Source organism: Elephas maximus, chromosome 8 (genome assembly GCF_024166365.1).
Source record: "Elephas maximus indicus isolate mEleMax1 chromosome 8, mEleMax1 primary haplotype, whole genome shotgun sequence".
NCBI lineage: Eukaryota > Metazoa > Chordata > Mammalia > Proboscidea > Elephantidae > Elephas > Elephas maximus.
This window is the reverse complement of record NC_064826.1, coordinates 18,845,344-18,859,380: the sequence shown is the minus strand read 5'-3', so window position 1 is coordinate 18,859,380 and position 14,037 is coordinate 18,845,344. Positions and strand designations below refer to the sequence as shown.

The window sequence follows — 14,037 nt, the reverse complement described above, 5'->3', positions numbered from 1 at the left end:
AAATTTCACTTTTGGAATAGGAAAAGAAGTTCAGACCAGAATTTGCTGCCATAATTCCTTCCACAAATCTAGGTGTCTAAAAACCAAAAACCAAACCCATTACCTATGAGTCAATTCCAACTCATACTGACCCTACACAACAGAGCAGAACTGCCCCATAGGGTTTCCAAGGAGCACCTAGTGGATTTGAACTGCTGACCTCTTGGTTAACAGTCAAACTCTTAACCACTATGCCACCATGGTTTCCATCTAGGTATCCAGGAGGGGGAAAAACCATGATGACAAAGTTCACCTATTTAATCTGCCATATTTCTGCAGTAGGACAATCACAAAGTTTAGGTGATAGAAGGGAATCAACTGGGGTATCCAGAAGCATGTTTAAAATTATAGTGACTATAAGTGCAACACTTTCATAAAGCCCATAGGTTCTCACAGTAGGAAGGTGGCGCCTCACACTCTCCGGAGGAAATGGCCATTTTCTTTACCTCATCTCGTGTTTAATATTTCTATAGAACACCCGCCCTAGGATCATAACTTGTTGTTTAATGCCTCGAGTTGATTTTGACTCATAACAACCCTACAGGACAGAGTAGGACTGCTCCTTAGGGTTTTCTAGGCTGTAATCTTTATGGAAGCAGATCGCCAGGTTTCTCACCCACAGAGCACTGGGTGAATTGGAACTGCCAACCTTTCAGTCAGCGGCTGAACACTTAACCATTGTGCCACTAGGATGCCTTAGGATTATATCATGATAATTTAAAATTAACACTGCCAATCTCTTAATGTTCAGGTCCTTTTCAGATACTTATTATTTCTAGAACTGTTGAAATGAGTCTGTCACATAACTAATAGGGCTTTTACTGATACATGAAAAGGAGCCACTTGACTCAGTCAAATGGAATTTAATGACAGTCCATGTTAAATACAGCCTGGAAGTGTTAAGTGTTTCAGAGAGAAAGAGAAATGTTTATGAGATCCTTAAGGTCAACTGAGGAGGAACCTATGTAAAAAGGATGAGAGTGATGAGTTGGAGGATGATGTTAGCAAACTGAGGCTGTGTCTACTTGCTGGAACAGTCCGTCACTCCTGCCCATGAATGGCCCTTCACAGGGCAGTAGTATCAGTACTGCCCATGTGCAAAAGGTGAAACGTTAGATTACCAGTCAAAAGACTGGCAATTTAAACCCACCCAGAGGCATCTTGGGAGGCAGGCCTGGCAATCTGCTTCTGAAAAGTCAGCCTTGAAAACCCTATGGAGCAGTTGTACTTTGCACACTTGGGGTCACCATGAGTCAGAACTGACTCAACAGCCAACTAACAACAACATGGTAGACTGAAACAACTAAGGCATCAGTATAAATAGAAGTTTAAGCACGAACAATGAAAGAGGAAACACACAATAATAAATTTCTCCACATGCCGGAGATTCTACTGACGATAAGAAACTCCAACATAAGCGTATGAAAAAAGTGCCTGCTTCCTCAAATAACTTCACAGCTAAATGCAATCACTTCAAGCAATAACTTCACTTTTGCTTTCCCAAATAAGCCAAAAAAGAAGAAAAGCAAAAACGTCCTCTTTAGAAAAAGTGTTGAAAAGACAATGCACAATACACAAACACACACACACAACCTCAACAGTAACGCATGTATTCTATTAATAATTCAGTGTTGGGTTTTTTTTATTTATCTTGAATGAAAAAAATGCAAACTAAGATCTCAGTGTGACAAGGATTTTGCATTTCATACGAGGATTAAAATTTCCGAGCACACACCTCTTAGTTCCCTGTCTTTTAATTAGGCACAAGTGGTTGCCTAAGCAACCTCCTGGCTGAATGAAGAGGCTCAATGAGTCCTCACCTCCAGGCCTGCAGACATGACACACTACCTTTGTGCCACAGTCAGCGCTCCTGTGTTCTCAGAGCCAGGTATTTTTGCAACTTGAGTGACATGGGGTGGGGGGGGAGATCAATAATTACTTATCTGAATATAGGTTCCTAATAGGAATAAACGTTATAGAGGCCAAATCCCTAGTCGTATCAAATTTAAAAAGGAAATGCATAATCTCAAATATACCCTATAATATATTATCAGGTAATTGTAGAGTGTTGTATTTATGGCAATATGTTGCTATGACAGTGATTATACGTAATAATAAAAGATCACAGAGAAGACACTGGGTAAGTAAGGCCACAGAGGTACCAAAAGAGAATACAGTCAGAGGGGTGTGGCCCCCCAAATGCTGCAGACCCCACCTCCCTTTTCATCAAACTTTCTTCCTGTAACGAGCCTCTCCAAGACTGCCTCTCTGAGTACACCTACTGGGGGTTGTAAGGGTACAGGCAGAACTGTAACGAAACACTGGTGTGAGCTCATAATTACCCTGTGAGAGGTTTTCTTCAACAAACTCTAAACTAAAGCAGGTCCTGAGGGCCTGCAGCTCCCAGCGTGGTCCCTGCTCTGCGGGCACTGAACACACAGGACATCCCCATGGAGCACCCACCAGAGTCGGATGTTCTTATCCACTCTCTGTCCCTGCACCAAACTCATCTTCCCCCAGTGGACCTGTAACCACCCTCCAACACCCAGGCCATATGTTGGTTCCTCCCAGAGGACCCGCCTCCATGTCCGGCCTGCAGGTCCCTCTGTGGGCTTGTGTGTTGGAGCTGTGACCAGTCTGCCCAGGGTCGCTCTCGCTAGACTGGAAGCTTACTAAAGACAGCACTGGGCCCTTTATCCTGTATCCCCTGCCCCATCGCAGAGCATGAAATAAATGCTTGCTGAATGAATGGGTGCTCACAGCCTAGGGCAAGAGTCAACCTTCTGAGCAAAGGTCTTATTACATTCCCTTACACCACCCACTTCTGTTGCTGTTGTTAGGTGCCATGAAGTGTTTCGTTCGCTATAGCGACCCCTATGTACAACAGAACGAAACGCTGCCTGGTCCTTTGCCATCCTCATGATTGTTGTTATGCTTGAGCCCATTGTTGAAGCCACTGTGTCAATCCATCCCATCGAGGGTCTTCCTCTTTTTCACTGACCCCCCACTTTACCAAGCATGATGTCCTTCTCCAGGGACTGGTCCCTCCTGGTAACAAGTCTAAAACATGTGAGTCAAGTCTCATCATCCTCGCTTCTAAGGAGCGTTGTCATACTTCTTCCAAGACAGACTTGTTCGTTCTGCTAGTGGTCCATGGTATATTCTAAATTCTTTGCCAACACCATAACTCTAAGGCATAAATTTTTCTTTGGTCTTTCTTATTCACTGTCCAGCTTTCACATGCATATGAGGCGACTGAAATCACCATGGCTTGGGTCAAGTGCACTTTAGTCCTCAAGGTGACATCTTTGCTTTTTAAAAAACACTTTAAAGAGGTCTTTTACAGCCAGTTTGCCCAGTGCAATGCATCTTTCGATTTCTTGACTGCTCCACCTACTTTTTGATGCCCAGAATTTTGGACTGAGTCAAAATCAGCTGGGATAACCTGATAATAGATTGTTGTTTCTGCATCACAGTGCTAAGGAGAATGACAAAGCACAAAATAATTTACTGAAAGAGGTAGGACAGCTGTGTGGCTCAGGCTCTGAAATGGTCCCTGAGACACTGGCTGTGAAGACAGCCTCCGGGCTGAGGGGGACCTGGAATGGTACGGCAGCCCAAGCTCATGCTCCCAAATGCCCCTGCAGAGAGCAGGCACCAGGGAAGGTCTCATGCTCACTGAGAAACACATACAGGCTGCAGGCGGTGGTGCTGGTCTCAAGGAAGAAGCAATGTTTAGAATGTAAAATGTCCTGATATTTTAAAACCTGGGGAAAAATACAGCGGATTTTAGAGGAAAAGCAAAGGTAACAGGGAGGAAATAAAATAAGTATACCGATTTTAAAGCACCCTTACAGGTCTGAATCTTCCTGGCACAGGAACGTAACAATGTAGCTTGCTCATGAAAGTATGTTAGGTAAGTTTTTGAGATGTAAAGGCCTGAGGTAAAGCAGGGAAATTCAGGAAAAACTCTTTTATTGCTATTGTTTGTTGGCTTTTGGGTGGGAGTGAGGATAAGGGGGCTTTTAAATGCCTTAAAATGCTAGGAAGGAAGGAAAGGAGGGAGAGAGGAAGGGAGGGAGAGATGGGTGGAAGAAAGGCAGGGAGGGAGGAAGGGTGGGGAATGGAGGGAGGGTCAGTTTCCCAGCCCCCAGGGTTCCTTCATCCTTCACACCGCTCAGGGCACGCCCCCAAACAACAGACGTCCACTCAGGCCTGGACAGGGTGCAGGACAAGCCAGAGAATGTCCTGGGGCTTTGCTTTCTGTGCACCAGTTACGGGTTCTCTTCTCATTTAAGAAAACTTCCATTCAGTCTATTTTGCAAGCCTGCATGCAGAGGGGTAGACCTGGCAGCAGGCTCCTGTCTACTGCTGGCATTTTCACACACGATGCCACGGAGGCATGGAACAAACCTGTTTAAACATAACCAACCCCTGTCCCTACAGAAGCCACGGGATTCTCTTAGAGGGGCTCAGCAAAGTGTAGGGCACAGGGCACACAGCAGCTGGTCCACACAGAATTTTCTCACTGACTTCCTCATAGTATACTAATTACACGGAAGATAGTTATGGCTCTTCATCCTGGTATATTTTCCGAAAAAATTTTTTTTAATTACTCAACACCTACCATCTTTTGGGTGATCACTTAAAAAAACTTTAAAAAAAAACCAAGTCAACTTCAGTTTGGCAACCCCACGTGTTACGAAACAGAACTGCTTCACAGGGTTTTCTTGGCTGTGGTTTTTAAGGAAACAGATTGCCAGGCCTTTCTTCTGCGGCACCACTGGGCGGGTCTGAACCACCGACCTTTCAGCTGGTAGTGGAGAGCAAACCATTTGCGCCACTCAGGGACCTCTGATCACTTTAAGACCTCAGACACTGGCTGAAGCTGAAACTGTTGGAAGTACGTCTGCCAGAAGCCAGCAGTAGAAATACATCCTGACCCCTGAGCAGGGCGGACAGGAGAGCCCACAGGTCCCCAGAGGGCAGGTAAGTGGGTTACTGTGGTGAACACACACACGTGAATGAATACCTATTACCCATGGGGAGAAAGGGTGGGGGGGGGGTCCTGTGTCCAAAGCTCTGTAGAGTTTGCTTTACTTGCTGAGACAAAAGACCAGTATATATACAAAGATCTTATCATATTTAATAGGCCTTTAACCTACCTGAGAAAAATTTAGTCTTTTTATATGCATTTTCATAGCGCTCAGCTTTTCTCACTCTTGCACATGCATACTTAGAAACCAGAATGAGTAATATTAAAACAAAGTAACAGCACACTGGACTGAGACACAAAACGTAGGCAATTAATGTCCCACATTCCACACATATATGAAAACTTCAAATGAGACTTATTATAGAGCGTGTGGGAATCCCCCACGTGAATTTAAGAATCTTTTGACTGACTGAAAGCAGAATTGAGGGGCTGGGGAAGGATTTCCCCTGTGGTTGATTAAAAACATTATTCTGTTTTGAGTTATCATACACCAAGTGCCTGCGAAGTGAGAAAAAGACTTCTTCAAATGTGTTTTTTGAACTTTTTCTCCCAGTACTGGATTCTAAGAGGGAACACAAAGTTCTAGTCTTCGGAAAAGACGCTCTGACAGGCCGCCTTAATGAAACCAAATGCCTGCAAATGTGGATTTGCAAAAATGGTCATTTTTGACATTGCAGAATTTATCACGAGGTTTTCTGGAACAGGAAGTTCCCCAAAGAGCATATAAATGTTGATTAAATAAGCAAATAGTTATTTGTGTACATCTTTTCAAGAACAGTTCCTTTAGAGACTAAAACAATCATATATTATTCTCCTTTTCATTATTCTTGCTTAGAAATGGACTTGACACGAAAATGTAAATCAAGTCACTTGAGTGGAAAAAAGTTATCAGACCAAAAAAAGAAAAAACTCAAATTTATTCAGAATTCCACCTGAAAACAACATGACAACAGTGACCAATCTGTAATCTGAACTATAAGTAAGGGCTAAGCTACCTTACAGGTACTAGCGTTTCAAGGCAGGTTAAACCAGCCACTGCAACGTCAGAAGGAAACCCTGGTGGCATAGTGGTTAAGTGCTACGGCTGCTAACCAAGTGCTACGGCTGCTATTCAGCAGTTTGAATCCATCAAGTGCTGCCTGGAAACTCTATGAGGCGGTTCTACTCTGTCCTAGCGTGTTGCTATGAGTTGGAACTGACTTGATGGTCAAGGGTTTGCTTTTTTTTTTTGTGATGTCAGAGAGTATTAAAAAAAAAAACAAACTCATAAATCTTTAAAATAATTTTACACACAGAAGGATTTCTATCAAAATAATAAGAATAAGTGTATTTTGATGTTTACTAGATAAAATGCTCTAGTGTTAAAACGCCATCCCCTACTAGTAAAAGAAAAGCGAGGCTTTCTCAGGCTGAAGATGAGAAAAGCAAGCTGTGTGGCCACATGGGCAGAAGGTGCAGCCAATGCAGGCCAGGATGTAGTTCACAGAGCGTGAAGATTTTAAAATAAAACTAGTCAACCATGCACACGGGACCAGAAGAAAGACTCAACCTAGCAACTGCTTCACTTCCTTTTTAGGTTTAGGCAAGTTATATTTACACTTAAGGCTTTGAATACAAAATCTATTTATTTAGGATACAAACAATACATACAACGTACAGAGAGATGCTATCATCAGTAGTTGTCGATTCAGCCCCCAACTCATGGCGACCCCAATGCATAATGGCTGAAATGCTGCCCATCCTTGTGCCATCCCCATGGTCAGCTGCAGTTTGAACCTTTGTGATCCATAGGATTTTCCACTGGCTGATTTTTTAGAAGTAAATTGCCAGGCCTTTCTTCCTAGTCTGTCTTAGTCTGGAAGCTCTGCTAAAATCTGTTTAGCATCATTTGATGTTGTTGTTAGGTGTTGCCAAGTCATCTCTGAATCATAGTGATCCCATGTACAACAGAACAAACATTACCCTGTCCATCCTCATAACAAACAGTTGCTATTTTTGAGCCCACTGCTGCAGCCACTGTATCAATCCACCTTGTTGAGGGTCTTTTTCTGAATCACACAATCCATTACTGATAGATGGGTGGGGGGCTGCACATGAAGTGCACTGGCCAGGAATTAAATCCAGGTCTCCCACATAAAAGGTCAGAATTCTACCACCAAGCCACCAACGACCTCACTACAGATAGGTAAGACTACTAAAAACACTCTAAAATTGAGCCTACGCTGTGCTTAGTGACTTGCTTCCAAAGAGTAGAGTATGGAAAGGGGTAAGAACCTCCTAGTGGAGAGCCTGGCAAACGCTCCCCTGGCCAGGCAATCAAGGTCAACACCATCGGTGATGAGTCATGTTGATAGCACGCACCTTGATGCAATGTGATGAGGATGTCACGTCATATCTGTGGTCCTCTTCCCCAAAACCCGTAACCCCAGACCAGTAATGAGGAAAAAAAAAAATCAGAAAAATCCAAGCATTCTACACCATACCTGACCAGTACCCCTCAAAACTGACAAGGTTGTTGAACACAAGAAAAGTCTGAGACACAGTAACAGACCAGAAGAGCCTAAGGAGACATGATGATGAAATGTAACGTGGTATCCTGAGTGGGATCTTGAAGTAGAAAAAGGACATTGGGGAAAAACCAGTGAAACCTGAATAACTGTGGAATTCAAATTTTTTTTCAGCTGATAATAACAATGGTAACTTAAGAGTAAGCAAAAGGGGAAACTGGGTGAGAGGCATAAAGGAATTCCACAACCTTTGCAACTTTTCAGCAAATCCAAAACTATTCTAAAACAAAGAGTTTATTTAAAATAAAAATAGATACTGAACCCACAGCCACTGATGTGCCAGGTGTGGGCTGCAGCACTGGTTATGCCAACAGGGACCCACTCGGGCTGGGATCTGACAGACCCTGGTAATCATTCTGCATGCTGACCAACACAGACCTTGGCCAATTTGGGAACCTGTCTAAACTGCCTGAAGACCACAGATGGTGCGCATGTGACAAGAACAAACATCTCTGAAGCGCCTAACACCCGCATTTGAAGTGAAAAGTAGGCAATTTTATGCAAGAAAGAAGACAAAGGCTAAACGAGCTGGCCTGGAGCCACACTGCTCTCTGAAAACACTTTACAGACCAGCTTTCATACTTCGCTTAACAAATACCACAGCCAGCACTCAGCAGGTGTGAGCAAGAGCTCCACAGACTTCCCTCACATACCCAACAGGCTCTGTCATCCTACCTCCTTACCATTAAAAAAAAAAAAAAAACTGTAAATCAAAGAAGTAAGGCAAAGAATTCCTGTAAGGATTTGTGGGAGAAAGCAGTCCACTTAAAAAAAAAAAAAAAAAGACTTCTTCAACCAAACAGCAACCTATTATCTATTTTTGAGAATCTGTCCAGTCAGGGAACACGTGGTACCAGGCAAGCCGTGTTTTGTAAGAAAGAGGCAAAGCCTTTGAAGTGCTGCTCAATATAGAAAAACATTTTGTCTCGATAGGATAAGCATTTGGCATCGTTCTGTTTGCTGTAATGGATTTCTTTAATTGCCTTGAATTTTAATGCAAAAAGAAATCTGGTTTATCTGCTCTAGCCGAAAAGTTCTGGAATTTAGGAAATCGATGAATATGCAGCACTCATTAGGCCTGAAACAAAAACTAAACAAACACAATCTCAATGAAAATCCTAACAGTTTTAGTGCAGACTTGACCAAATTATTTTAAAATTCAACTGAAAGAAAAATGATGCAGAAATAGACCAGAAAATTCTGAAAGAGAATCCTAGTGACGATGATGGAGGGGGTCTTGCTCTACCATACATAAAAATTTATTATAAAGCTTTAATAATTACAACGGTGTGGTGGTAGCAGGGCTTCCAACTGGTTTGTTCTGGTTTGAGCCCCTGCTGAGAATCTGCATTACCATCCCAGAGATACTGAATCAGAATCTGCATTTTAACAAGATCCCAGGTGATTCTTACATGTAACAAATTTTCAGAACCACTGCTCTACTAGTGGTTCTCAGGAAATGGTCCCTAACCAGAAGCGTTAGCATCGCCTGGGAACTTGTTTGAAATGCAAATTCTCAGCAGGGGTTCGAACTGGAACAAAACAATTCAAAATCCTGGGTGGCAGACACAGAACAGACAGATATACCAATGGAAAAGAATAAAACATCTGAAAACAAAACAAATATTAAAAAGGGATTCATTTACTCAAATATTTACTGAGTGCCTGCTATGGATGGGAACTATGGAGTCATTTGGTAGTAAAACAAAGAAGACAAAGTAAATCAGACCAAAAGGAAAAAGTATGCAAAAATTGGTAAATTAAATGGGAAAAAATTGACTTAGATATTTTCTCATATTTTGCTAGCTGCTGTCGAGTCAGTTCTGACTAATGGTGACCCCAGGTGTGTAGAGCGGAACCGCTCCACGGGGTGTTCAAGGCTGTGTCCTTTGAAGCACAGATCAGCAAGCCTTACTTGTGAAGCACCTCTGGGTGGGTATGAATTGCCAACCTTTCAGTTAGTTGTCCAGCATTTAACCATTTGCCCTTCCAGGCACTCCTTTATATCTTAAACTTGATTAAATCCCAGAAAAATAATTAATATAAAATAACTTTACAGAAACAAAATATAGCTAAATATTTGTATCCCCCACATGTCTGTCAGTTTGTCGTACTGTGGGGGCTTGCATGTTGCTGTGATGTTGGAAGCCACCTCACTGGTATTCAAATACCAGCAGGGTCACCCATGGCAGACAGGGCTCAGCTGAGATTCCAGGCTAAAACAGACGAGGAAGAAAAAAATTGGCCAGTGAAAACCTTATGAATAGCAGTGGAACGTGATCTGATATACTGCTAGAAGATGAGTCCCTCAAGTTGGAGGACACTCAAAAGATGACTGGGCAAGAGCTGCCTCCTCAAAGTAGACTCGACCTTAACGATGCAGATTGAGTCAAGCTTTTGGGACATTCATTTGCTGATGTGGCATGGCTCAAAATGAGAAGAAACAGCTGCAAACATCCATTTATAATTGAAGTATGAATCTAGGAAAATTGAAGTCATCGAAAATGAAACAGAATGCATAAACATCGATATCCCAGACATTAGTGAGATGAAATGGACTGGTATTGGCCATTTCAAATCAAGACAATCATATGGTCTGTTATGCCAGGAATGACAAATTGGAGAGGAAAAGCATCTTGTTTCTCATCAAAAAGAATGTCTCAAGATCTATCCTGAAGTACAATGCTGTCAGTGATGGGATAATATCCACACACCTATAAGGAAGACCAGTTAATGTGACTATTATGCAAATTTACCTACCAACCACTAAGGCCAAAGATGAAGAAACTGATGATTTTTAAACTTCTGCAGTCTGAGGTTGATCAAACATGCAATCAAGATGCGCTGATAATTACTGGTGATTGGAATGCGAAAGTTGGAAACAAAGGAGATGAATTGGTAGCTGGAAAATATGGCCTTGGTGAGAGAAATGATGCAGGAGACCACATGACAGAATTTTGCAAGACCAACGACGTCTTCATTGCAATGTCTTTTTTCAACAACATAAATGGTAACTGTACACATAGACCACACCAGATGGAATACACAGGAGTCAAATCAACTACATCTGTGGAAAGAGATGATAGAAAATCTCAATATCATCAGTCAGAACAAGGCTAGGGGCTGACTGTGGAACAGACCACCAATTGCTCATAAGCAAGTTCAAGTTGAAACAGAAGAAAAACTAGAACAAGTCTATGAGAGCCAACGTATGACCCTGAGTGTATCCCACCTGAATTTAGAGACCATCTCAAGCACAGATTTGATGCGTTAGGTACTAATGACCAAAGGCCAGACAAGTTGTGCAAGGACATCATATATGAAGAAAGCAAGAGGTCACTGAAAAGAAAGAAAAGACCAAAATGGATGCCAGACGAGACTCTGAAACTTGCTCTTGAACGTAGGGAGCTGAGCAGAAGATTTCAAATGGTAGCTCAGGAAGACAAACAAAAGTATTACAATGAAATGTGCAAGAATCTGGAGATTGAAAACCAAAAGAAAACATGCTTAGCATTTCTCAAGCTGAGAGGACTGAAGAAAAAATTCAAGCTTTGAATTGCAATATTGATGCATTACATGGGGAGAATACTAAACAATGCAGGAAGCATCAAAAGAAGATGGAAGGAAGACACAGAATCACTGTACCAAAAAGAATTGGTTGACTTTCAGCCATTTCAGGAGGTAGCATATGATCAACGGCCAACGGTATGTAAGTAGTTTTGAAATGCAGTTTTGAATGATCTTGAGTGATCAAGTACATCAACAGGGAACTGCCAGAAATTCAAGCTGGATTCAGAAGAGGATGTGGAACCAGGGATATCATTGCTGATGTCAGATGCATCTTGGCTGAAATCAGAGAATACTAGAAAGATGTTTATCTGTGTTTTACTGACTATGCAAAGACATTCGACTGTGTGGATCATAACAAATTACGGATAATATTGGGAAGAATGGGAATTCCCTAAAAAAGGAGAGAAAAAAAAGAATGGAGATTCCAGAAAACTTAATTGTGCTCATGAGGAACGTGTACATAGACCAAGAGGCAGTAGTTCAAACAGAACAAGAGGATATTGCGTGGTTTAAAATCAGGAAAAGTATGCATCAGGGTTGTATCCTTCACCATACTTATTCAATCTGTATGCTAAGCAAATAATCTGAGAAGCTGGACTTCAAAAACGAGAACGCAGCATCAGGATTGGAGGAAGACTCATTAACAACCGGCATTATGCAGATGACACAACCTTGCTTGCTGCAAGTGAAGAGGATCTGAACCACTTACTGATGAAGATCAAAGACCACAGCCTTCGGTATGGATTACACCTCAACATAAAGAAAACAAAAATCCTCACAATTGGACCAATGAGCAACATCATGATAAACGGAGAAAAGACCGAAGTTGTCGGGGAATTCATTTTACTTGGATCCAGAGTCAATGACCACAGAAGCAGCAGTCAAGAAATCAAACAACACACTGCACTGGGCAAATCTGCTGCAAAAGACCTTTTTAAAATGTTAAAAGCAAAGATGTCACTTTAAGGACTAAGGTGAGCCTGACCCAAGCCATGTATTTTCAATTGTCTCGTATACGTGTAAATAAGGAAGACCAAAGGAGAATTGACACCTTTGAATTATGGTGTTGGCAAAGAATATTGAATATACTATGGACTGCCAGAAGAACACACAGATCTGTCTTGGAAGAAGTACGGCCAGGGTGCTCATGAGAAGTGAGGATAGTAAGACTTCTTTGCACATAATTTGGACATGTTATCAGGAAAGACCAGTCCCTGGAGAAAAGACACCATGCTTGGTAGGATAAAGGGTCAGCAAAAAAGAAGAAGACCCTCAATGAGATGGCCTGACACAGTGGCTGCAACAATGGGCTCAAGCATAACAGTGGTCGTGAGGATGGCACAGGCCTGGGCAGTGTCTTGTTCTGTTGTACATAGGGTGGCTATGAGTCAAAACAGACTGAAAGCACCTAACAACAACAAATATTTATATAAAATTTTGTAATGGGAAAGATGGGGGGTTCAAGAATCATCACTGTAAAGATATGTTATAAATATGAATAGGGCCATGGTTAAATAAATTACTGTGCAGTCAAGGAACAGATGTTATGAAGTCATTAAATTTTGATGAAGAAATATATTTATTAATATGCAATGGTGTCAATCAGTATTTAGTAAAAAAAAAAAAAAGAGTAAGTTATAACAAAGTCCAAAACCAAAACCAAACCCACTGTCGCTGAGCCAATTCCACCTCATAGCGATCCTATAGGACAGAGGAGAGCTGTCCCATGGGGTTTCCAAGGCTGTAATCTTTGTGGAAGCAGAGTGCCACATCTTTCTCCTACAGAGCGGCTGGTGGGTTTGTATCACCAACCTTTTGGTTAGCAGCCGAGCACTTTAACCACTGCACCATAAGGGCTCCCTACACAAAAGAAGACCTAAATATAGGTATTCAGGTCGACATAGACCAGAAGCTCCTATTCCACAAAGATGTTAATTCTTCTCAAATTAATCTATGCATTCGATGTGTGAACTCAATCAAAGGAAGGTTTTTCATGGAACATAATTCTACAAGGTACATGGAAGAGTCAAGGGCCAAGAGGAGGGACAATCGAAGAAGAACAAGAGGAGGATATTTAACCTACTAGACAGCAAGACATAATAAGGAAAGTGTGAAACTGGAGCTGGAAAAATGAGAGAGGGAGAACAAAATCAAGAAACCTAGAGAGACCTGCATAGATGGGAAGCTGATGACAAATGTGGTACTGCACTCAGTGGAGACAGGGCGAACTGACGAATAGCTGGTGCTGGGACAGCTGGTCAGCAGTGAGAAAAGTAAAAGCACACACACCCTAGACTCTACGTGAAAGTTCACTTTAGGCGGGGTGCAGAGTCACCTGTGAGAAGCACAGCTTTAGAACTTTTAGTAGAAAACTGAGGAGAACGCTTTCACTAGACCTCAGTCTATGGAAGCCTTTTTTAAACACACGTAAGCAATGCCCAAAGGAAATGACTGGTACATTTGGCTGTATTAAAGGGAAACTCCTGTTCAACAACAAGACAGTATTTAAAAAGTGAACAATCAAGCCCCAAACCAGAAGGAGGTATTTGTAACAGACATGAACAACCAAGAATTGTTTGTTATCCAGACTATGTAAAGATGGCTACAAACCAACACGGAAAAGAAACCAACAGGAAAAAGGGTGAATGGCTGGAATACGCACTTCACTGAAGAAACCCAAATCGCTAATTGACACATAAAAATTCTTCATCTTGCTGGCAATCAACAAGGTTCTAATTAAAACCACAATGAGATAGCATTTCACACCCATCAGATTGGCAACGTTAAAGTCTGACAATAACGTGTTTGTGAGAACATGGAGCAAGATACAGCCACTTTAGAGAGCAATTTCATTGTCATTATTAA

At 41.9% G+C, this 14,037-nt stretch overlaps 1 long non-coding RNA gene across 1 annotated transcript in view; it reads right to left on the bottom strand.

Annotated features, from left to right (window-relative positions):
• The window catches only part of LOC126081414 (uncharacterized), a 177,342-nt gene that overhangs the window by 146,249 nt on the left and 17,056 nt on the right, over positions 1-14,037 (bottom strand). The window lies entirely within an intron of this gene.